Raw genomic sequence first — 25,271 nt, forward strand, 5'->3', positions numbered from 1 at the left:
TACTGCCATATCTAGGTACTCATCCAGCAGCTTAGGTTGCTACCTTTAGAGAGGGACAACGTTGCAATTCCTCTTTAGGCTCATTAGACCTGAGGATTCTGAGACAACAGATTTATCTGAACGTATTTTGAGAATACCTGTTTTTTTCTTTCTTTCCTTATACTATCTACTTTTTTATTTGACCATATTGTGCATTTTCTTAGACAGGGAAATGCATATCAAGCATGGAGTTTTGTGTGACTGAGTTACGAGAGAGATCAGTGTAGTGGTATACAGAGTTTTCACACTGTTTCAGAAATTCAGCAGAACTCCTCTTTATTTCTCACTCCTCTCTTCTCACAAGATGATTTGCATTTTGACATTTTCATGGCTTTGTAAAAACAAAAACATTTTGTACTATAGGAAGTATTACCTTTCTGATAGTCTCATAACATTCGTTATATAGCTGTTTTATATGGAGATCACAAATAACATATTATTAATAAAGCTGTCCGAGCTAGCATCAAGAATCTCTTGTTCCCACTCTTTTTGGACAGTTTGGGGTTTGGGTCTTTGCAATGAGTCATATGGGTTACTTTGAAAGTCATAAGAAGAACCTGGAACAAGATTTGTTTTTTAAAAGAGAGGCAATCTACAGACAGAAGAGCACAGGTATTCAAAGTGGTAGTATGCTAAACACACAGGCTGCCATAGCTTGGTTGACCTGGAATTTTTCCAAAGCATATGGCTTTATTCACTGGCATCATGTGATGCAGTAATCAGCCATAAAGTTTATGAATATATAGATCTCCATGAGCAGTTTTGGTAGACACCACTAGGTCTGGAAAGGTAGAAGACAATCATCTGTTGATTTGTAGGTGAAAAATAAAGCATCTATTTGAGTAGAAACTATTTGAGTGGAATTAGCAGTCTAACATCAGGTGGTGAAGCGACCAGGTGATAGATGGGGGAAGTTAAAAATCATGGGACAGCTACCAGCTTTTATTTTCCATCCAAAAGTTATATTTGGCTAGCTACATCTCACCACTGATTTTTTTTTTTTTTTTTTGTAAGATAGGGTAAGTTACAGATCATACTTGTTGAAAAGAGACAATGAAAAGACTGTTGCTCTCAAAGATTGGCTTTACCTTTTTGTTCTCTGGTTGTAGCATCATTAAAAGCACTCAAGTCTCTCTGAATTTAGAGCACAACTTAAATACATCCTTCCATTGAAGAGGAAATCAGAAGAGAAAAAAGCTTGCGAAAAATCCACATCCAGTGAAAGATTTCCCTCCAGGGAAGTCTCAAGCCATCATGTGTTCTATGAGTCTCTCCAGCCAATTAGAAACATTTGCTCAGCTGCCTCTTCCTGCATTTGTCAGGTTTCTATTGTAATATATAAATGTGTTCCTGCTTGACTCTTACAGCTGGTTTCAATCAGGCTCCTATAAAAAGGAAGTTTCAATTAGCACTGATCCAAACATATTCTAGAGATATATTTTTATGGCTGCTTGACAAACAGCACTCTTTGTTCACAGAGGTGCATGTGACTCCAAAACACATCACAGCCAGAATTGTGAGTCATCACAACAAGAACTCTACTTTGTTTCATAGGTCAGACTGTCAAAACCAGAAGAATTAGTTGGCCAGATTGAATTAGTGGTTGAAACATTAATTTATGCTACATAAATGTTATTTTGGCCCTGTGGGCAAGTACTTAGGTCATAGGCTTTACGAACTATTCACACCAAGAAGGCTTTCCAAACGTAAATCAGCTCCGAAACTCACCTTTGAAAGCTCCGGCAGTTCTGAGCTGTACTATTCCCCTGTCTGCACTGACTCCAACTGCCTTTCTGCATGTGCTTTGTGGGCCACACACCATAGAAGCAGTCAGTGGTCAGAGCAGAGCACCTGCTGGGTCTGATGGAGACCTGTCTGCCTGTGTGCCATGCAGTGGCAGCTGGCACCAGTGTAACTGCATGGTAAGCTGAGGCCCTGGCATCTCAAGCACACACATTGCCCCACCCTGACAAGGCTGATTCTCTTCTGGGAGAGAAGGAGGATTAGATACACTTCTAGACAGATTATTTGGAAGTGAAAAAAAAGAAAAAAGAAAAAAAGAAAAGAAAGAAAATAAAAAACAGAAAGAAATGCTTTCTATCTGCAAATTGTGGTACCTGAGGACATATGCCAAGAAAGAATTATGCATAAACGATAGTGTTTAAATTTGGTTTTCTGTGTTTGGATGTGTCTCTGCCAAAAATCTGACAGGGTCTTATTGTTTGATCTTTTTCATTGTGAAGCCACTGGCTGCACCCAGCAAATGTCTCATAAATAGTGAAATAAATGGGAACCTTCAGTGCTTTCTGCTGGTGTCGACAGCTGCATTGAACAAGTTTTGCTCTCCTGCAAACCAGGTAGACACAGAGGAACAACACAAGAGGGGTGGCGTCTGCCAACCAGGGGGAAGAGTAGCCTTTTTAAGCAAGTGTAGTTAACTGCAAGCTCTAATTCACATCCATTTGTTTAATTCTGGGCTGTGCCTGCCCTTGCACAAAGGGTTATTTGTTTTACTGTTGTTCATTTTTGTACAGCTCAGCTAGCACATCCACTCCCTTGCACTACTGGCACTGTGTGTCTGAATCATTCTGCACATACATCTTCCCCTGCAGAGTGCCACAACACATGCCTCCTCTTGTTTTTAAATGTAGTACAGCCAGCATCCTTATCGGGTATCTCCAGTGCTGCTGTTCTCAAAGACACAGCAACCCCAGTTTCAGGCAGCAAGTTGCTTTTACTCCTGGACCTGATTTCCAGGCTTGTTGCTTCAGGAATCTTGGATGTTAATCATCTGGTGTAAGTGACATTTTTCTTTATGCTGAATACTTCAATTGGATCACAAAAGAATGTTTTTATAGCATTAAGTATTCATAAAATCATGGCAACATGGTTTAGGGGATTTGAAATACATGAAGTCTTGAAAACATAAATATTTTATATTTAAATAGTTTTTCACAAGATTTTTGTTAATTTTCACTACCCTTGTGCTGTTACCATAAATTAAGTTTTCCCTTCCCTTCCCTTCCCTTCCCTTCCCTTCCCTTCCCTTCCCTTCCCTTCCCTTCCCTTCCCTTCCCTTCCCTTCCCTTCCCTTCCCTTCCCTTCCCTTCCCTTCCCTTCCCTTCCCTTCCCTTCCCTTCCCTTCCCTTCCCTTCCCTTCCCTTCCCTTCCCTTCCCTTCCCTTCCCTTCCCTTCCCTTCCCTTCCCTTCCTTTCCCTCTGTTTGTATGAGCAATATTCATTCACACTGCTCCCTAAACTCTTCTGTGTTGACTGTTTTTACTGCAGGATGCAGGTTACCATTATGAAGATTTCAAGTTGGCTATTAAAGCTGCCAGAGCGTAATTTTTCAACATAAATAGCTTTTTCTAGAAAGCAAATAAATGATTGTCTGAAGTGAGGTAGATTTTCAGCAATAATGAATCCATATGTTTCCTATTAAACCTGTCTTCAGAAAAGTAGTGACAGAAAGAAACATTAGCAGTAACAAAATAAATTCTTGTGTGACAGATTTTTTTTTTCCTTTTTATTTCTTAGATGTATCTCCATTCTCCTAGTGAAAAGAGAACCACAGTATGTAACATTGGGTAGCAATGGTTATGTATTTCCTAAGCAAATGTTTAATCAATAGACCAGTAGATATGGTGGACTACATTCACTACATTTCATTAATTGGGTTAAGGTAGTGGGGATATTTATGACAATTATTTGGAACACTGTGTAAAAAGATAGCCAGACAAACAAACCTCCATAATCCACTTACACCACACAGATGCCAAAGGGCTGAACAAGCCTATTAACAAGCTATATGCCTGTCTGTTTGGAGGAGCTGTTAAATCATGAATCTCTGCTTGGCACCTGAGGCAGTCAGTTAATAAAGATCTTTTGTAGCTGATTTCTCTTCTATTAAGAATGGACATAAAGCAGAATAATTTAAAATGTGTCAATAACTCAAGGCAAAAGTACTTAATGCAAGAAGCATCATCTTCATACCTTATAGCCAAACATGCACAGTGGTAACTAGTAGGCAGAATGCTACTAAGGGTGGTAGAAATTATTTTTTGGCTATGTAGCAAGTTTTATGGAAAAAAATATCCTACAGTGGTTTGTTTTTGTGGAGTCTGGAAGACAGATTTGAACTTTAAACATGGAAATTAACTTATTTTCCATCAATGGAAAAGCATGCACCACTCCTCTGTTCTGGGAGTGCATGCAGCTGATTGTGCTCTTTGTACAGTAATGCACACACCGGAATGGGAGGTAATAGCAGCGGAGCACAGCAACAGTGTTCAGAGACACACCAAATTATTGCTGCCCTGTTCTGACCACCCCACAGAGACAAGGACCAAGAGCATGCTCCTATGTTCCCCTCCCCAAAATCAGTATTATCATGCCCCAGGTACTTCTTGTGAGCCACAGCACACTCTTCCTTAGTGTCTGGTGCTTGTTTGTCATGTTGCTGCCATGGATCTTGCTTTAATCAGGAAAGACAGAAAGACAGGCAAGCAAAAGTAGGGCTTTAAAAAAAAAAAAAAAAGCAAGAGGCCTTTGCTAATGTTTATACTTGAATTGTCTAGAGACACCATAGGGGCTTTAATTAAATTCCCTATATTTAGTAATTTCTTGGCAGTTTTGATTGATTTATTATGTGTTACATCTGGTCTTGATTTACTGCATTTCATTTATACTACTGTTTTGTTTTTGTCACTTATGTGCTGCTTATTAGTCACGAGTTCTTGCGGTTTGCAGTTTTTGAGTTACACTGTGCAAAACATTCACACTACAACTTGAAACCAGGTGTTTCGATATGAAAGCAAATCACTCTAAGGTTTACACGAACCACTAGGATAGCAACCCATAGAATTTGTCAAAATGTGTTTGGTTAGGTTAGAATTTGGTTTCTACAGATGGTGGTATCTGTAATGAATTTTCAGATTAGAATGTCTATAGTTTGTTATATATTTAGTATTATAATTATGTATTTTACCAATTAATTACTATTAAAATTTTTAATGTACTTGCCCTGAATTTTATGCCAATATATTTAACGCAAAGTCCATCCAAAACAAACCAAAAATCCTAACAATCCTAACTCTGTGACCCACTCATTCTGATGCTGTATTTTAGACCTTTGATAAGGGTTTTTAAATAAATTTTAATTCAGAGGGAAAAAAAATAAAAAAAGAAAAGTTATTTGGAAAACCCTAAGTTTAACAGTATGTCTTCTATGATGCAGTTCATCGTGGTGTTGTCAAATATCTGAGATCTTAAGTGTCAGGAACTGTGCAGCTTGAGAAATCAATGTACTTGTTGAGTTTAAAATGCTAGTAGATTATTATAGAGACCACTTAATAGAAAAATAGAAAAATCATTTCAGCCACAGAAGCACTGAACTGCGTATTTTAAACTTTAATAAATTTCAGTATATTCATTGTGTCAAGCACACTCACAAGGTCACTGAGGGCAAAAGGAGGCCCTGCAAATATTTTTTATGTGCTCATCACATCACAGGATTGAGAATGTCCATGATTTCTCTGGAAGGGGATAGATGATAACTAGAAATTCAAAAGAATATTTAAATATTTTAATTATTATGCCTTTTTCTGGTGTCAGTAGTTCATATGGGATAGAAATTTCTCCTTTTACAGATATGTAAGTAGATTTCTATTTTCTAGAGGACATTTGTGTGTTTCAATGACAAATGGAAATGCTTATTTTTTTAAATTTCCTGGATTTTCTGAGCATACACATATTGATTGCACCTAATAATATTGATTACATTGATTATACTGATTTCAGTGGAGTTTCCGTTGGGTTATGTTGGCATCATAATCAGGTCCCTGTTAGTAAAAGAGGACTTTCTATTTGCCTGTTTTCTAAAATTGATAGTTTCATTACCTTCTATATGTTTTGAATTTTTGGATTTTTAGTATTTATATTCTTTAATCAGAGGTTTATTGATTCTCTGTCCTTTAAAACAAATATTTTGAGATATTTCTTTGGTTTAATAGTGCTGTAGTTTTTGAAGATGCAATCTCCAGTGGCAGGTCAGCCTCAAGGCAGTCCTACTCAGTGATTGCTCCTGTCACACTTTACTGGTGTGCACCTCTGCTCCTTGTGCAGCGTAAACATTCATGTGACTGTGAAAGGACAGTTTATATGAACATTTTAAAATGAATATTTTATTTATTTATTTATTTATTCTCTCCAGTACAGCTTGCAGCATAGCTCAGGTGGGAAGCATGCTGTAGCAAGGGGGTAAACTACACCAGTACTGCTAGCTGAAACTACTTTGAGAAATCCATCCTCATTTCTACTAAAGCTATCTAACAAAGAGTTATGGGTGGATAATAACACAGCAAAAGAAAAAGAAAATAAAATCTAGTAAATGTGAAACGTTGTATTGGGTAAATCTTAGGCACATCTATCCAAAGAATAATGTAATTTTGGATTAGTTTTTAAGAAATCAGGAACATCAGGTGAGCCTAAAACATGGTTCATTTTGTACCTATGTGTAGGACCTTGATAGTCAAGAGGAAAAATGGCATAGCAACTAAGTCTCCACTTCTAGAGGACAAGGTGCTAACATTGTTAGAGATAAGGTGGTTAGAGTGACTGATATTCTTGGTTCTGATATGTGAAGAATTTTTGTATTTCCTAGTTTACATGTATGACAAAAGTGAGAGAATAGCCAATAAAAAATTGTAAGTCTCTAGATAAAATAGACTTCTTGGATTTCCGTTCTTGGATCTTAACCTACATATTGTTAAGAGGCAGTGAAGGTCAGGTTGTATGGGGTTTTGGACAATCTGATTTAGTGGACAGTGGCCCTGCTCATGGCAGGGGGATTGAAATTAGATGGTCTTTAAGGTCCCTTCCAATCCAAAACATTTATAATTCTATTATTGTGTCCAAGTAACAGGGAAAAGGGCCCTGTCTTTAAGGACTAATAGAACAAAAAAATAAACTCTATGGTAAAAAAAAAACAGAGAGAAGAAAACACTGTAGTAGTGACAACTGGATCTTCAGACCATAGACTTTATTTTTTACAGCCTGAAAATTACCTCTCACTTTTTATTATTTGAAAAGTCAAATTTAAGTCTGCTAGAGAAATTAGAGAAAATGGCATCCATTTTGGAGAACTGGGAAGATATTCATAAGTAGACTTGAGTCTATGAATTCTAATTCATGCATAACCAATGGGAAAAATAACATTTTTCCCATTGCATTGCAATTTATTCTTCTTTCCTGGTAATGGAGTATATATTTATAATCTAATTTAAAAGTGAGAAACTTCTGACACCTTAGATTATCCATAATTCCATTATCAAAGACATCACTAAATAGCAGCTATATCTTAGACTATAAATAATAATATCATTTTAAGATCTCCTTGTTGGTGACTGAATAGTCAATGAAGACAAGCATTGGGAAATATGCTTAACTGACAGGGAATATGAACAGTTGAGAAGAAAGGGAAGCAAAGGGAAGCAATGAGGCAATGGCCACAAAATGGATCACAGGAAGTTCTGTACCAATATGCAAAAGAACTTCTTCATGGTAAGGGTGACGGAACACTGGAATAGGTTGCCCAAGGAGGTTGTGGAGTCTCCTTCTCTGGAGATATTCAAGGCCTGTCTGGATGCCTACCTGGGCAGCCTGCTCTAGGGAATGTGCTTTGGTGGGAGGGGTTGGACCTGATAATCTTTTGAGGTCCCTTCCAACCTCTAAAATTCTGTGATTCTGTAATTCTGTGAAATCAGTTAACACTGAAATATCTGGCTTTGATACTTCTTCCAAGATAAGCAGTAATTCAGAAACTGAATACCAGTTCAAAATCCAATTTGTAACTCTGAGAACAAAGAGCAGTACTTTGCAATTTTTCTTATTTCCTTCCTTTCAGAGGAAAGCTCTCTGCTTTTGAAGATATGCTGGTCCAGATGCGCAGTCTGTTGACCTATCTGGATGCTTTTTATGAATTAATAGATAAAGGTAAGGGAAAAAAAACAACAACAACAACAAAAAAACCTATATTACAGAAAGTTACAGCTCAGTCTCTGTAAAATAGACCAAAAAGCAGTTGGAATTTTTCAAGCATGTGAAGTTTGCCTAATGTAGATAGTTTTACAACTGTTCTATAAATTACGCTGCAGCCTCTTACAGCCTCCTGTTTTTGAAGGGAAACAAAATTATATCTATATAATATGCTCTTACTCATATGTCATTTCTCATTCACACACACTAGAGGTTTCATTATTCAAAAATTTAATTTACATGTTCTACTACTAGTTTTTATATGTAAATGAAAGACTTTTAAAAGACAGCTAGGCATTGTTCATTTTTATTTCAATCACTCATTACATATAATTTGATTTTTTGTACCTAGACATAATAAACTGTAACTTTCCAAAACATGTTTTCATTGACTTTCACCATTGTCAAAGAAATAGTTGCTTGAGAGGTTTTGTAACCATTCAGAATTACAACTGCTTGTAATCTCAAATGTCACAAATAACTTTAAAGGAAATTGAGGGATAAGACTATCCCTGCTTGTGACATTATTCTCCTTCTTTAAGGTTTTACCTTAAATCTCTGGGCTTTCAGGTACCTGTAAATTTTGGAGAAGATTTAAATAGATTGTGGGAAATTTAAGTTCATTACTCTTTTTCTAAAAATGTTGTGCAGTCAATTAGCTGAAGTGGAACTCCTTGTGGATTGATGTTGACTGCTTTCTTTTCCCCTATGCACAAATGCCAAGAGATATGGTTAGGTGTGCCTAGCAAGAAATACGGAAAAGTTGGGAACTTTTCTTTTTCTTTACTTAAGAGATTCATGTTTTCATTCAAAAGATTTTGCATAAACTCCTACCAATTGTTGACTAATTTCAGTATTATTGATTCAAGCTAAAATGTTGGAAGATCTCTTTTGCAAATCACATGGTACATTATTTGTTGACATATAAAGTTTATTACCATTAGATAAAAATGTTTTGTTTTGCTTTGTTTTGTGTTTGTCTTTTAACCATTTCAGCATTACTATTAAAATTGAGAAATGACTATGATAGGAATATATAGCTGAGGGCTACATGAGTAAAGCCAATGATTAATACAAGGGTTTTGATCTTATGAATCATTGTATTTAATTTGCAAAATGTTTGTATGTGTTTTTCAATTCAATTCTTCAGTGTAATTTTATTTTGCTGAACATAAGGTTATTCTGTAGTATAAAAATCTATTTTCTGGAATTTCCAAACGGCTCTTCTAAAATGATCTAAAATTTTTAACAGCCAAATGTTTTATTTCCCTTTTTGTATCAAATTTCTAGTTTTCTTGTCACAGATCCTCTATCTATGATAAGTCAAATATTTACAAACAATATTTTTAAAAAGATCTTTATGCAAGCAAGACCTATAAAAACAACTTCCACTGACGTAGGGGATTTTTCTGCACTGTCTTTCATATATCAGGCCTGTATGTCCTATTTTCCACTTTTTCCACTTTTCCATTTTCCATTTTAAGGTAAGACAAATTTATTTTATATCTTATCTTATCTTATCTTATCTTATCTTATCTTATCTTATCTTATCTTATCTTATCGTAGAGCACTACTGTACTACCAAAACCAGCAGGATTGTCACAGCACTACAAACTACTTTTTATCCTGCTGGGATGGTTCAGCACTTATCATGTTACTTAAGTGAACCTATTATTGGGAATAGGCTAAAATTAGAATTACTGTAAATGAACTTGGGATCACAATAGTAGATAATAATCAGTTTATTTTTACCTGATACTATATATACTTGTATTATATACATTTGATATGGTAAAATTGTATATATATTAGATATGGTAAAATTGATACAATTTTAAATAAAATAAAATAATAATAATAAAAAAGCAACACTTAATCAGCAAAAACTTGGAACATAATTTGGAGGGAACTTTAACCCCACTATACTCCATAGAATATTTGGATTTAACAGATGTATTCATATTTGTACCTGTATTGTATGTCCTTTATGTTCAACAGATAAGTCATCAAATTAATTATTTTTTTCAATCTAACTGAAGCCCGTCAAAGTCAAATTCTCTATCACTGTGTGGGAGGCAAGTACACGTAAAGTTTAAGATATTTTCTGTACAATCTTGTATTTGGAGAGTCTTTGTACACCTCAGATGAGAAATGGTATGTGTGGATGGTGCATATTTACTTAACAGTGCCTTTAGTTGACAGTTATTAAAATACTTCTGCAGCCATCATAGTGTACCTGAAACAAACAAGTAAACAAACAAATAAACAAACAAAAACACACACAAAAAGAATCAATGCTGAACTCAGGTGAAGTCCTAGCTGCAGGCACCATTTCTCCACACCTTCTCTTCTTTCTTCCTTTTCTTTTTAAAGAAAACAGTAACAGGATCAGGATTGCACAACTGAAGTCAGTGCTTATCCCATGATGGTAGTTTCAAGGGCAACAAGTCACTCTGTCTCTCTACTTCCACCCTTGGGTACGCAGGACTTCCCTGAAATCCCGTCCCATGTGTGAACCTTCAAGGTTTTTGAGATGCATGACTTATTAACTCCTTGTCAACTTCTTGTTAACTCCTTGTGTGTTTGGTACTGGAGGCTTGCCTTCCTGTGACTATTATCCCAGTGAGCAATGAAACACACAACTTCAGTGACATAATTCTTCATAATTGTTATGTTGTAAGCTGTAAGCATAACATATATTAGAACAGTTTCATAGAGATGTTCATTAAAATAAATAAAAAGAAAAAATATCTTAATGTTTCACTGAAAGCTTCTGCGAAGTGTTAGAATTGCACCCCAAAGCCTTGTTGCATCATAGCTGAAACTATGGTGACAGTTTCTTTCTTAGTAATATTAGTCTAGTGCTCCCTAAACTCTGAGCAGCATACTAAATCAGATCTGATTAAATCGGGTTCCCTTGATAGAGCAGAAGATTGCTTAAACCTTTCTAATTTGTGACCTATGGTTGTGCTCAGTTAAATGTGATATTAAGGTCAAGGTCTAACATAAAGTCACAGAGTACACCACAAATTCATTACTACATTTTAATTCATGTAGTGACACATCTGAGAACATGCTCCTTTACCTTTGACCTGCAGTTGTAAAGGAAATCCATCTGTTCTTACTAGGTTATGCAAGCCCCTGGAGAATAGATTGCCAGGATTGTTAAAGATATAGAAGGTCACAATAAGGAGACTTCTGTATAAATGTTGTATCCTTCATATTCTCTTTCACAATGAGTATTGGCAAAAATCAGTAAATAAGGGCCACAGTCAGCAATGTCTCATGAGACCTTTCGGAGCAGAGGACGCACAACGCCAGGAAGGGGGGATGGGGGAGGGATATTTATAATGCCTACTCCACTTCAGGTGTCTTGCTTAGGTACAATTAAGAGGGCCATATCAGGCACCTAAATGTCTTCAGTAGTCAACCAACAGGAACCAACAAGGCAGAGATTCACCATTAGAGTTAGATGCTGAGAAGGCAGAGCAAATATTGGCTTTGTTCTGACACAAAATTTACATGAACAGCATATAATGGGCATCAAAATATACAAGGAAAAAAAAAAACAAACAGTCTGAAGAAGAAAATACTAAATTATTCTGATTAGAAATTATTTTATAATACGTCTGTTCCCAACCAGGTCATTTTTATTTTTATTTTTTTATATACAAACCTTTCATGTGATTCATTCTCTATATGTTTTTTTTTGTTGTTTTGTTTTGTTTTGTTTTTGTTTTCCCCATTGGTAAAAGAGAGTTTATTGTTTTGTTTGTTGTAACAATTCATACGGTACAAATGTTATATATGTGGTTGTATCTTGTTCTTTAGCACTGTCAACTGCCTGTCAATCTTCATATTTACAAAAAAGAAAAAACACAAACCATTCCACTATGCTGGCTGTGACAGCACTGTAATGTCAGAGGACCGAGAGACAGGTGATGGTTTATGATAGAAATAAATCTTTTACGAGAGCAAACTTGGGAGAATTGCATGCTTTTGTAGGGGTTATATCTCTGCACAGCTATCACTGACAGTCTTCTCAAATGCCTCAGCTTGATAAGGAAGGCTTTCTATCGTGTCTAGTCATGTTCTGAGTCATCAAACAAGAAAAAAAGAAGAATGTATGTGCTCTTTGTATACAATAGGTAATACATAAGATAGTATGTATCAAAATATAAGTATGCTTGCATTTATGTGTATTTGAAGAGATATTCATTATATGTATGTTCATTAAATGGTCCTTAAATTGACTTTCACATTTTATAGTACAATTCTGAGTGCTACACAGCATGCAAGAGTGGTTTGGTTTATTGCATTCTGAAATGAAAATAATAATAATAATAATAATAATAATAATAATAATAATAATAATAATAATAATAATAATAATAATAATAATAAAAGCTTTTTCAGAAAAGATTTTAATTTATACATGAGGGCATGGATTTTAACTGTAATTTCTGATATGCAGAGAGATGCTGCATTTTCCATATCTTTGCAATGTTTCAAATATTCTGCCTGTAACTAAGTTGCGGAATCATTGAGTTCAAAAAGACATTTTTTTTTTTTTTCTTTTTAGTTTTAATATGTATGAAAGAGTCTTTCACTTCCAGAAATAAGCATAAACAGAAAGCCAAACATCCTACAGATAGGCAAAATCATCTGAAGGATTTTATTATGTGCTCTTCATATAACAGTGGCCTCTGAACCCTGCCCTCTGAAGCTTCCATTTTTACAGGTAAGCTATTCCAGTTCTGTCATGTTACCCCTATAAAAATAATTGATAAGAATCATTTAAACCTCAGAAATCTCCGGTTTTATTCATGAGAAATCTGTTATGTATGAAAAATTTTGTTCTAAAAACCTACAATATCATAACAAACTAGAAAGCAGAGCTGCCATTCTAGTATTCCCTCAACTAATTGTCTAACTTTCATAGCACTTTTGTCATTTTTTAATTAGCTTTACCACACATTAAGTTATAGTTGCAAACCCCACCCAGTTTTCATCTCTTTAAAATGGCAGTCACGGAAGTTAATATGAGTGCTTCAGAGGTTTTTCTCTTACAGTTATGTCATTTTTTCCTGATTCATATTGCTTTTCCCTACATGAGCAGTAGGATTACTGCTTGATGAAATTAGCTATGTCTATACCAGAGATCTATGGCTAAGGGTCAGTTTAGTCATGAAAAGGGAAGACAGTAAGGGTAACAGTGTCTATTTATAGTGAGGTAGGCAAATTCTTTCTCAATAGCTTCTGTTTATCCACTGGGGTTCATAGGTTGACAGGCCCAGATGCAGGGCTATGCAGTTGAAGGAAACAGAATAGATGTGGTGCTTTTTTTGATAAAAAGTCTAATTCCACATCTAGTGTGAAGATCTACAAAACCTACAGAAATGTCTGGTGGTCCTGACCAGCTGCATGATGCAATTGTTAGGTTGCTTCAGCAGACCAACAGAGATTAAAGTTGCACATGGTACTCATTTTCTTCTGATGATGTGAACCTGGAGTGTAAGAAAATAGGTAATGCACCTAAGACAGACACATGGAAAGGATCCCAGTCTGACCCTGTGCACTCAAACTTGGTTTCCATTTAATTCCATTTATCAGTCCAGTAAAGTAAAGTATATTATTCCACTCTATTTTGTCAAATAATCCCCATTAGTAAAATTGTTAGGCTCTGTTTTGTTAGCAAAGTGGCACAGTCATGCTTTCTGTCCATTGTGTTTTGCCTCCAACCTCAAATTTTTGCTTTTTGTACAAGCATTTATTTTCAGAGACCTATTTCTGTCTCATTTTTTTCACAACAGTTGTGATTGTTAACAACAGATTCAGATGAAGAAGGAGAAGGAAGGGGATTCTTCAACCCAAACAAATCCCCTATTCCACTATTTTTTAACATCCTGTTTGTTTGCGTGTGGATTTTCACTTTCTTTTTCTTTTTTTTTTTTTACTTTTTTTTTTACTTTTTTTTTTTTTTTTAGATTTTCTCAATCCATCTGTTGAGTAGCACACAGGGTCTCTTCCCAAAACTCCCACTCTAAGAATCCTGTGAGATGCCAAAGCATAGGATCTGCTAATTTGAAGGACAGACCTTGCTTGCTCTGTCGTCAGTTCACTCCTCACAAGCGTTGCCCTCCCGAGTGCAAATGTAGACAGTGGACTAACAAGCAAGACAACAGACACTGTTCCAATTAGCAGTAGTCAAAGTTTTGGGGAGTTACCCAAGTGGTTCAGATGTTGTCCACGCAACTAAAACTTTTGAGGAAACCCACAACAATGCCTATGACCATATCCCCACAAGTACATATCATTCTCCCTACAGCTTTCATGGTCACCCCGTTCCTTACTTTTCCTACCTTCTCTTTTGATGGAGAGCCTGCATATTTCTGTTAATTACCTGTGGTCTCCTCTATCTCCCTCTGTCCCCATTTGGAGATGGATTTCTAGTAATGTTTCTCTATGTTTTGTAGGCTGTAAATTTGAACAGAGTATATGTTTCTCTCACATTAACATTGCTGTAGTATATTAATTTATTTAAACAAGCCTGAGATTGCCATGACATCCCTTGAAGAGAGGCTGAAGACAGATTTTTTTTTTTCTAGGTTATTGACTTGATCACAGGGAAAGCAGTTTTTTTTCCAAACATAAGCAAGGTCTGCTTGTTGAACAATCGGAAGTTTGACCAGTGGCAGGGTTTAGTCTTAGACATATTAGTGAATGTTTAAAAAATGTCTGGATGTCACAAAAATTAAGTCTGTATAGATATTATTTCTCCAAACCAAAAATGAAGTTTTTCTAAATGTCCATTTTTCATTTGAATTGCTTTAGACTGAGATACAAAAGAGAATAAATTAAGGAAACAAAATTGAATCAGTGTTTATTTATTGACTTATTGTTGAAAACAACGCATACTACTCCCTGAATTTTCATGAGTGAAGACAACTACTACGAATTTCTCAACAGTTAGGAAGAGTTTTACTTGTAAAATAACAGTGTTTGTAGTTGGTTATATAGGTATTAATCTCTGAGTGTATTTATATATATATATATAAATTTTATCAGAATGATACATCCAGACCTCTCCTCTATGTCATCCCCTTTCCTTTGTAAGGACATAAAACTAAAAATTAGATTAAGAGCTAGAAAAAAAAAAAAAAAAAAAAAAAAAAAAAAAAATTACTGGTTAATTGCAATTTCACAACAAAAATAATAACAAAAAGTACATCACTGAAAAGTAGTAATTTTATTTTATTATTAAGCTTTATTTAATGACAGTAAAACAAAACTGTGAAGAAGTCTTACAACAGTACATTCCAGAGGGTGTATGCATTTTGAAACTATGAGAATTGGACAGGAGTTATTTTTTTTTGGTAGAGAACTTGAGGGAAGGATGTTTTTAAATACTGGGAAACAAAAGCCATTCCTGTAGGGAAATACAGAGGGCAATTTCAATAAGGTTTGTACAAACTAGAAAAAAGCTTACAAAACATGACACATTTCTAAGAAATACAAGATCTTTGAATATAAATGTGCATCAAAATCTGGAAAAAAATCTTGTAGAATTATTTTTATATATGTAATGTTTAAATATTTTTCTTTTTATGTTACATTGAACCTTTGGAAAGACAAATTTTCCTTTGAGTAGTGCTGGAAGAAATGACTTTTTGATCTTTGTTCTTCTCCTGACTTCTCACTAACTCTACCCTCCCTCACTTAGACTGCTCTACTAGTCTGTTGCTCTTGTCCAAAGGCTTGGTCCTGTCCCCAGGGGGTGTTTTCATACATCAAGGAACACTGGAGAACTAGGGTGATCTGTTCAAATGACCTCTTCTTTAATTGTGCCCCCTGCTCATACAAATTAACACAGCTGTACTGTCTCCAAAACCAAGTCAATGCTAAACTTATCAGAAGACTGTGTTTTAAATCTACAGAATATATTAGTGTCTAAATTAGTGGGGCAGATGAGATTTACCTACTAGAAAATCTGTCAAGGATTATTCACTTTTTTTCTCATAAAATACGCAACATGGATGGAAATCAATATAGTCTACAGACAGAAGAACCATTCCAGTTACTTGATTTGTGTTTTATATATCAAGTATAAAATGAAGGATTGTAAAGGAGTGAGGATGTGCAGGTTAAAGAGATGCATTCATTTGGAAAAACAAATAAGTATTATGTTAGCTAGTGACATGTAAAAATACTTGAGAAGGAATCAGGAAATGGAAAACAGTTAAGTGATAAAGTGATCCATGTGGTTTGTTGCTCTTGGGCATGTATTTTTTTTTTTTTTTTAATTAATTTGATTTTAAGTTATTAGGAAGCCTAATTGGAAACCAAAGATAGAATAAGCTTTTTAAGTAAAGGTAGTTTTGTGAATAATTTGAAAAAAAAAGAGAGGGCTAGGGCATAAAAATTGCCTGAGTGAGGAATTTGGTGGTGAACAGAGTAGATGAAGTACAAAGGGAATAGCAGAAGGAGACAAAAGAAACGGAGGATATCCATAAGAGGATGCTGAGGGAGTTAGTGGGTGTGATAGCTGAGCCACTTTCCAGTATCTATCAGTGGTCATGGTCATCCAGAGAGGTTCTGGATGACTGGAGACCTGTTAATGTAATATCCATCTATAAAAACAGGCATAAGGATGACCTGGAGAAGTGTAACCCTATCAGCCTGCCCTCAGTGCCAGGAAAGTTGATGGAACAGGTCATCTTGAATGCTATTGCACAGAATATGCAGGACAATTGGGGGATCAGGCCCAGTCAGCATGGGTTCATGAAAGGCAAGTCCTGCATGACCAACTCCATCTCCTTCCATGACTGGGTAACCTGCCTGGTAGATGAGGGAAAGGCTGTTGACGGAGTCTGCTTAGACTTCATCAAGGCCTTTGACATGGTCTCCCATAGTATTCTCCTGGACCGGATGCTGTACTCCAAGATGGGCCTCACAAGGGCAGAGTAGAGGGAGACAATCATCTCCCTCCACCTTCTGGCCACTCCTTTGTTGATTCAGCCCTGGATGCAGTTGGCTTTCTGGGTTACAAGTACACACTGCTGGCTCATGTCGAGCTTTTCATCCACCAGCCTGGGGGTGGACAAGTGATGGGGAGGGGACATCGCCAGGGCAGCTGACCTAAACCAACCAAAGAGATATTCCATAGCACCTGTCACACTCAGCAATAAAAAGGGGGGCTCTTGTGGGGGAGGGGGCCATCTTCCTGAACAACACTACATGTTTTAAGGCTCTGCTTTCCAGGACGTGGCTGAAAATCGCTCGTTGATAGGAAGTAGAGAATAACTTTTTTTTTTTTTTTTCCTTTCTCTCTGTGCTTCCGCATGGCTTTTTTTTTTTTTTTTCCCCCATTCCCTTTCCCTTTAATTAAATTATTCTCATCTCAAACCTCAAGCTCTTTGCGTCGTATTTTCTCACCCTTCCTCTTTGAGGAGGGAGGAGTTAGAGGGCGGTTTTGGTGGAGCTCAGCTGCCCACTCAAGTAAAACCACCAAATCATAACAGGCCACCATATTGGTCTGGCATGATTTACCCTTGGTGAAGCCATGCTGGCTGTCTTAGATCACCTCTTTGTCTTGCATAGGTCTTGATATTGCTTCCAGGAGAATCTGTTCCATGATCTTGCCAGGCACAGAATTGAGGCTCACAGGTCTGTATTTCCCCAGTTCCTCCTTTCTGTCCTTTTTAAAAATGTGAATGATTGCTGCTTCCAGTGATTGCTGCTTCCAGTCATCAGACACTTCACCTGACTGCCAGGATTTTCCAAATATGATAGAGAGAATCTTGGCAACTTCATCGGCCCATTTCTTTAGGACCCTCAGATGCATGTCATCAGGCCCCATCAACTTGTACCTGTTCAGTTTCATCAGGTGGTTATGAACATGCTCTTCACTTACAAAGGGTGGAACTTTGCTCCCCCAGCCTCCATCTACAGGTTCAGGGAAACAAAAGACTTGGGAAGCCTGTATGTCAGTGAAGACTGTGGAAAAGAAGTTGTTGATTACCTCAGCCTTCTCCATGCCTGTCATTACCAGTTCACCATTCTCATCCATTGAGGGGGTCACACTCTCCTTGGCCTTTCATTTCTGAGCAACATTTCTGAGAATCTCTTCCTGTTATTTTTTGAATCCCTCCCCAAGCTCAGTTCTATCTGTGCCTTGTCTTTTCTTATCCCATCACTGCATATCTGAACTGCACCCCTGTATTCTTCCCAGGCTACATGTCCCTGCTTCCACTGCCTGTGCATTTCCTCCTTGTGCCTCAGTTTGACTAGCAAGTCCTTGCTCAGCCATCCCAGTTGTCTGCTTGAAAAGTTCTTGTGCTTGAAGGAAAACATCCTTAAAGAGTTTCCAGCTCTGTTCAGCTCCTTTGACCCAAAGAATGGTTTTCTAGGGAATCTCAGCTACTAGGTTTTTAAATAGCTTCAAGTTCATTCTTTGGAAGTACAGAGTCCTGATTTTGCTCTTTGTAAGGTCCATATTCCTTGACATCACACACTCAACCAGGGCATGGTCACTGCAGCCCAGACTACCTCCAATCTTAACCTCTTTAACAAGCTCTTCCGCATTAGTGAGCACCAGGTCAAGTAATGCTTCTCCTGCAGTTGGTTTGTCTAATACCTGAACCAGGTAGTTATCCTCAATGCACTCTAGGAGTCTTCTGGATTGCTTACAGCCTGCTGTGTGGTTTTCCCAGCAAGTGTCCAGTTGGTTGAAGTTCCCCATCAGAATGGGAATGTGCAAGTGCAACACTTCTTGTAGTTGAAGCAAGAAGGCCTCATCCACAGGCTCCCCTTGATCAGTCAGCCTGTAGTAAACCCCAACCACAAGCTGACACTTATTGAAGTGGTCTTTAACTCTCATCCATAAGCTCTCAACCTGTCTGTGGCTGTTTCTCAGAGGCAACTTTTCACAATCAATCACTTCCCTAATGTAGAGGTCAATAGATCCTCACTTTCTTCCCTGCCGACCTCTTCTGAAGAGTTTGTTGCCCTCTGTTCCAATGTTTCAGTTATGTGATCCGTCCCACCATGTTTACATGATAGCAATCAGGACATATTTGCCTAATTGCACCATGGTTTCCAATTCCTCTTGCTTGTTTTCCATGCTGTGTGCATTGCTGTAAGGGCACTTCCATCAGACAATCAGTTGTATCACATTTCTAGAACCCTTCCTGATTGCACTGGGACCACGTATTTCCCTGTTATTACTTAGAGTGTTTTCAGGTATGCTTTCTTCACTCACAAGTACATCCCCTTCCCCCACCACATCTAGTTTAAAGCCTTTCTGATAAGTCCAGCTAGCGTAATGCCCAGAACACTCTTGCCCCTCCTGGTCAGCTGCACCCCTTCCAACATCAATATGCCCAGTCCTTCAAAAGTACATCCAAGGCTGTAGAACACAAAACTTTGTACATGGCACCAGCCTCACAGCCAATCATCCACTCAGTCCATTTGTCTCCTTCTTCTGTTTTGAGGGCAAAATTAATAAAAGTAAATTGAAGGTGGAATGTGAAGAAGGTGACAAAGAGATTTGCAGATGGGAGAGGCAGGGTCAGAAAGATAATGGGACCATTACTGCCATTTTTTAGTACACACAAGGACCACCCTGTACACGGTCTGGCTAGGATGAAGTTAACTTTCCCCACTACAGTCCATGTAGTTCTGTGCTTTGCACCTGTAGCTAGAACAACACTGCTATTGCAACAAGTTTGCTAAGCAGTTCTGGCACAATGTCAAGATTCTCTCCAAACACACACCAAGCCTGGGGGTCGGCAGGAGGTGGGGAGGGGACATCACCAGGGCAGCTGACCCAAAACAAGCAAAGAGATATCCTATAGCAAGTGATGTCATGCTAAGCAATAAAAGTTGAGGAATGAGAAAGAGAATGGAAAGATTTTCTTGAAGCTGTTTGTTTTCCTGAGCAACCAGTAAGTGTATTGAGGCTCTGCTTCCCAAGATGTGGCTGCACATCTCTTGTTGTTGGGAAATAGAAAATACTTGTTTCTGCTTTCATCTAGATTTTTCTTTTTCTTCTCATTAAGTGAAGAACTTCTTCTCGTTTCTTCTCATTTCTTCTCTTAGCTCAAACATGCATATTTTTGTTGTTTTATTTTGTTCCCTCCATTCCCATTTCTGTCCCCAACAACCTTTGTCCTACTGAGGAGAGGAGGGGAGAAAACTGCTGTGTGGTACTTAGCTGTCTATCAGTGTCATACCACACACCCTTGGAATATAAAAAACGTCACAGAGAAATAGGGCAGAGAGGATGGTATAATTTTTGAATAAACTGCATGACTTTAAGAAGCAGATTTAAGAGTTTTTATATTGATAATGGAATAAAATAGGAAAATAAAAAATAAAAACCAAAGGGTGAACCAAGAACACAGGAATGAAAGAAAGGCTAAAGGAGAAACAGAGATCATTTTTAGATGTTTTGGAAGATAATTTTGGAAGATGTAATCTGGGGTTGGAGTGTCTGTGTCCAAATTGAGGATGAGAGAAGACAGAGTTCTGTGAATCACTGGAACAAAAGAGATAACCTATTACACAATCTATAGCTATTAAAGTCATTTTCCCTGGGCTTCATTGGGCTTTGAATTTGATCTTGTGTGACAAAAGGAGAAAAAAACTAGACAGGAGTCCAAGGGGCAGTCAGGAGAATGGCTGCTGACTTATATGAGGAAAGGTAAGCATAAAGGAAGCAATATTGGTTGACTTCTTAATATCATGGAGATTAAAATTACCTTGGATGAGATGGAAGGAAAATGAAAATTAGAAGCTGTGAGTGGGCTGAAAGACTTGGCAAAGCCTACATGAAGGAGGAAACATCATCATATACTTTAAAAAAAAGACAAAACTGAATATGAAAGTTTTGCCATCCCATATCATAAAGATCACTATTCTAACAGCTGAAATCCTGAAAAAGAAACAACTTAGAGGAAGGTAGGATGCTGACCGTCTCTTCCTACTTTCTAGAGATCTCTGAGATTTGAAGTTGGAAATGTACTGGATAAAAGAAAAGGGTTTGACTCCATATTTTACTTTTTTTTTTTTTTTTTTCCTGAACTTTAAAGTTTGATATTCTCTGATTTTATATTTTTTTTTAATTTTGATTTTTGTTTCCCTTTGTATGAAGTTTGTCTTTATCAGATTTCAAATGTTTTAGCTTAAATATTTAAAATAAAAAACACTTGCAGTAGTTATCACTTGTCACAGAAGGCCTTATGTAGTTTCACACAATCAAAACTGCCTATGTAGATGAAAACCAAAAATTAATACAGAGCACTGAAATTGTACTTCACACCTCATATACTTTTAAAATTTTGTTTCTCTCACAGGAGTGGTTAAACAAACAAATAAACAAAGCAACAAAACAAAACAAAAACAAAAACAACAAAAAAAAGCACTTTGCCATTTATCTCTCCAAATCTCACATGCTAAAGAACCAAACCATCATACAACAGAAAATACTCATTAAACTTCATGATAAAGTGATTAAATTCATGATAAGGTGCATTAGCTATAAAGGAACTTTCTATGGACATCAATAATCTGTCTACTAGATGCTTGGTAGTTACATGTACTTATTCCTCAGACATGTTAGATCTCAAAAACTTGACCCAAGCCTTCATGGAATATGAAATAAATTTGTTAAAGTTCTCTTACAAATCTGAAGCAATGATCAAGCATGAGAATTAAGTGAAAATGCTTATTTAACATATTTAAAACAGTAAAGAATATGAGAAGAGCCATGACCTTTGAGGTCAAAATATGTTCTCACTGCAAGAACTGATATTGAAGTATTTTCTCTTTCTGCAAGCAGTCTTTGTGGACAGGCATTGTGGAAACTTCTTTATAGCTCCTAATTAAACAGGTATCATAATTGAATTAAAATGATCAGTTTTCATGTTGATGATGCTAATATCATGTGTTGAGGAAAGAAGGAAATTATTTGTTAACTAGTCAAAAAAAAAAGTTTAAAAGAAACCTATGAATGGAGTGATCTTTGAGGATTTTTCAAATTAATGGATGTTGACTTCTCTTTGCAAATGGAGTTATCTAAAGTTTAGAGAAAGCCACTTATGTGTATAAAATAGGATGAGGTTGTAAAGATGTTTGTAAAGATGAAGTGTGAAGATGGTTGTAAAGATGAAATATGAAGATGGTTGTAAAGATGAAGTATGAAGAGCTTTGCTACATAATCTGTATTATCCTTTCCAAAATTAACATACAGTGAATAGATTAAAGACTACAGATAGGAAACATTTTTGTTCTCACTAGTGGGGATAAACTGGAAAGTGTTTAGGGGTTAATTTGTCGTTCACAGATTACCTATTTCTGTGGCTGTGTGGCTGTGCTTTTTTTTTAATTATTTATTAAATTAATTAATTAATTCATTAATTAAATATTAATTAATTAATTTATTTATTTATTTTCCTATTCTCCAACTTAATGTCTATCTTAAAGCCAGACGCTGAAACTGGATTTATTTGGGTATTGACAAACAGAAGTAACAGAGGCTGAGCAGAAAAAGCAACATATTGTGACATGCATTTCCCAGAGCTGTGAAGTTATCTTCAGAAAAATGACAGTCTTGAAACATTATTGTAAAATATAGAAACTTTTCCATAAAAGTATACACCCTGGCTATAATTTTTTTCTCCTAGCCTTCTTAGGCTTTCCTTCTAGTGCTCTTCACAATGCTGTTTTCTTATAAGTAAATAGAATTTACAGTATCTTATGAATACCTTTTGGTAAAACAGTATTTTATAAACACCTTTTCTTCCAGGTGGAATCATATTTGTGTCTTCAAGGTTTACTTCTATATTTTTCATTTTAATTATTCTGTTTAGAAGGTCAGGAGACCTTTTTGCTAGTTGTTCAGTGCATTTTCCTTGCTCTGCCACAGGGCTTCAGAGATTATTCCCTGTCCTCTAGTTCGTGAAGCAGTGGAGCCTGCCACGGTCTGATAAATATATTTCTTGAAAATGCTACGAAGGAAGAGCTGTGTCAGGATAGTCCCACTCACCAGCTAACTTAACATACCAAACAGATGTAAGAGTTAAACAAGTAAAATAGATCCTCATCTGAGCTTTCCTTTCTCTCATCTATACCTTTAATAGTAAAGCAAGGGGTTGCTGACACAGAGATTTCCAACAACAGTCTACACCTGACCCTGTGTCACTGATGATGTGATCTGAGTGTTATTTTAGCTCCTCTGAGAACTGTGCTTAAATTCTGAGTCAGTAAAGTGCTTTAGAACTTAATGCTACCTGAAGTTTTGTAAGGTTTGGTTCAAAGAAGGCCATGTACATTCTCTCTGAGACTGAGGAAATGATGGGTTTCTAGCAACAGATGCCGCTGTGCCTTCAGTGCTGCACCCCCTTTGGAGAGCTGATACAAAAAAATTCTGTTACACTGTATTTGAAAGTTAGACCTAGAGAAAAACATTTTCCAACTCAAGGACAATAAAAATGCACATTTATTTCCTGATTTGCATTTTTTCTAAAATCAATAAATCAGAAAGATCTTATTATAGTCATCAAAACTGCTATGACCAGAATTAACTACCTCCATTCTCCAGGAGAAAATATGTTCCTGTAACTTTGGCATACTTTCACACAATTTGCTAGAGTGCCTGGTGCTGCAAGACCACCTTAACTTTTAACTATATTCAGAACCACTTATTTGATCACTCTTAGATTTTGCCAGCTCCATGAGATTCTTCCACAGAATAATATTATAATTTAGTTTTCTTGATCCATGTATACACAAGAATAATAAAGGAATTGATTTTTGGTGAAAGGTTTGAATCCCTGTTAATTTTACTGAAGAACCAATATTCTTGCCATTCCCAAACACTTCATTTTGTTTCCTTTCAAATAATGTAGAAACAGAAGGTTAGATATATTTATGCTTTTTCTAAGGTAACAGGACTGTAGAGTAGTGTTGATTTTCATACTGACAATATTTTGAGTTGGTGTTGGTATGCAGTATCATCTGAAGACATGACATTGCTGCATCCTGATCCAAATGTCAAAAGGGTTGGGAAACAGTGAGATTTCATGTGGGGTACCCTTCAAATATTTCATACTGTGCAGACTTAAGATGTCTTTTTCTTGACATTTAATAGATTCAAAGAAAGATCTCCTGAGTCATCCAAGTTATCCACTGTTAAGAGCTGGGTCCTTTGAACTTTTCATCCACACAGTACGGTGACTATAAATTGCAATAATATCTGCAAAATAAAAAAAAAAGAATAAGTAAAATAAAATGAGATAAATAAAAAATATATATAATTAAAATAAAATAAGATAAAATAAAATAATAATAAAAGGATCTGCTGTTGTTCCTTACTAAGATATAACAGAGCTTGCAGGGTTTTATACAAAGGGAAAAGAAGCTATTAGATACACTTGCTAGACCCCCTTAGAAAGGGACATTTCTTTGTCATCCTCAAATTGACAACTAATCAGATTTCTTGTTCTGTTCAGACTAGTTCTCCAGTACAGAACAAAGGGGGAGAAGCCATAGATAATGAACAACTACTACATACCATAATAATTCATTATATAAAAAACATAAGGATGTAAAAAAATATGAACTCTACTTTTCTCATAAATATCATTACTTCATCAGTAGCAACAGATAGAAGCAAAGATATGAGGCCACAATCATTTGTATTCTCCCAGTGGAATTCTCTGAACAGTCAAGTTTTCTCTCTCTCTCTTTTTTTTTTTTTTTTTTTTTTTTTTTTTAACGGGCCAAGTAGTCTTATTTTCTTTGTCTCTTTGTCTTGGTTAGGAGAAACACTCATTCAGATGACTTCCATAGTCTATTTGCCTGGAATTTGACTTGCATTGTTTTGTGTGACTGTAACCGAAGACTGCTATAATCCACACACACAGGAGGATATCGTTACAGTTGTGCATTCATCCTTAACTTTGACATTTTTTTACATTTAAGTAGATCACCATGTAAACTTAATGTTCCATGAATGCAGCTTCCGTATACATTTAATTTATTGTTGTTGTTGTTTTTTTCTTTTTCTTTTTGTTTGTTTTTACAGGAAAAATTTGGGTGTGAGAAAGGAAAAAATCATAATAATATACAAATTATACAGACTTTGAAGCTTCACAGCTTAATTAAATCAAATAATGTAATTACAGTATCTTAGTTGCA

The 25,271-nt window shown here is 36.3% G+C and overlaps 1 long non-coding RNA gene across 3 annotated transcripts in view; it reads left to right on the plus strand.

Annotated features, from left to right (window-relative positions):
- Positions 1–25,271, plus strand: part of LOC106019855 (uncharacterized) — a 74,853-nt gene that overhangs the window by 33,615 nt on the left and 15,967 nt on the right. For all 3 annotated transcript variants that reach the window (XR_005261835.2, XR_005261836.2, XR_005261834.2), the window contains exon 3: positions 12,655–12,813. This is a non-coding gene — a long non-coding RNA (uncharacterized lncRNA). The remainder of the gene's footprint in view (positions 1–12,654; positions 12,814–25,271) is intronic.

The sequence above is a fragment of the Anas platyrhynchos genome, chromosome Z, assembly GCF_047663525.1.
Source record: "Anas platyrhynchos isolate ZD024472 breed Pekin duck chromosome Z, IASCAAS_PekinDuck_T2T, whole genome shotgun sequence".
Lineage (NCBI taxonomy): Eukaryota > Metazoa > Chordata > Aves > Anseriformes > Anatidae > Anas > Anas platyrhynchos.